The sequence below is a fragment of the Poecilia reticulata genome, linkage group LG9, assembly GCF_000633615.1.
Source record: "Poecilia reticulata strain Guanapo linkage group LG9, Guppy_female_1.0+MT, whole genome shotgun sequence".
NCBI lineage: Eukaryota > Metazoa > Chordata > Actinopteri > Cyprinodontiformes > Poeciliidae > Poecilia > Poecilia reticulata.
The window spans coordinates 33,923,176-33,923,545 of NC_024339.1; the positions used below are offsets into that span (position 1 = coordinate 33,923,176).

At 48.4% G+C, this 370-nt stretch overlaps 1 protein-coding gene across 1 annotated transcript in view; it reads right to left on the reverse strand.

Annotated features, from left to right (window-relative positions):
• LOC103470828 (uncharacterized) overlaps nt 1-148 on the reverse strand; it is a 2,836-nt gene extending 2,688 nt beyond the window's left edge. The window contains exon 1 of the mRNA XM_008419503.1: nt 20-148. The gene's annotated coding sequence lies outside the window, so the exon portion shown is untranslated. The remainder of the gene's footprint in view (nt 1-19) is intronic.
• Between the last annotated feature and the right edge of the window lie 222 nt (nt 149-370).

Genomic DNA, 370 nt, shown 5'->3' on the forward strand with positions numbered 1-370 from the left:
TGTACCTGAGCTGCTGTACCTGAGCTGCTGTACCTGAGCTGCTGTACCTGAGCTGCTCACCTGGTCTTTATAAACCTGCTGGGAGCCGAGAGACGGTGTGAAAACCTCCCAGAAAACAAAATGAGCTACACGAAGAAACACGACTTCGCAGCAGATCTTCCACCTGCTGCGATAAGCAATAAAAACAACTACTTCCTGTTGGGTCAGAACTTCTTGTCAAACTGGAACATGAAACATTTTTCTGCTCCTTCGGCTGCAGAAAAACTCTGTGAAACCACCGTCCACCTCGTTTCTCTGGAATGCAACCGGTTCAACAGATCGCATCAAAACTACAAAGTCACAGAAAGCAGGCAGCAGCTGCAGCATTCGG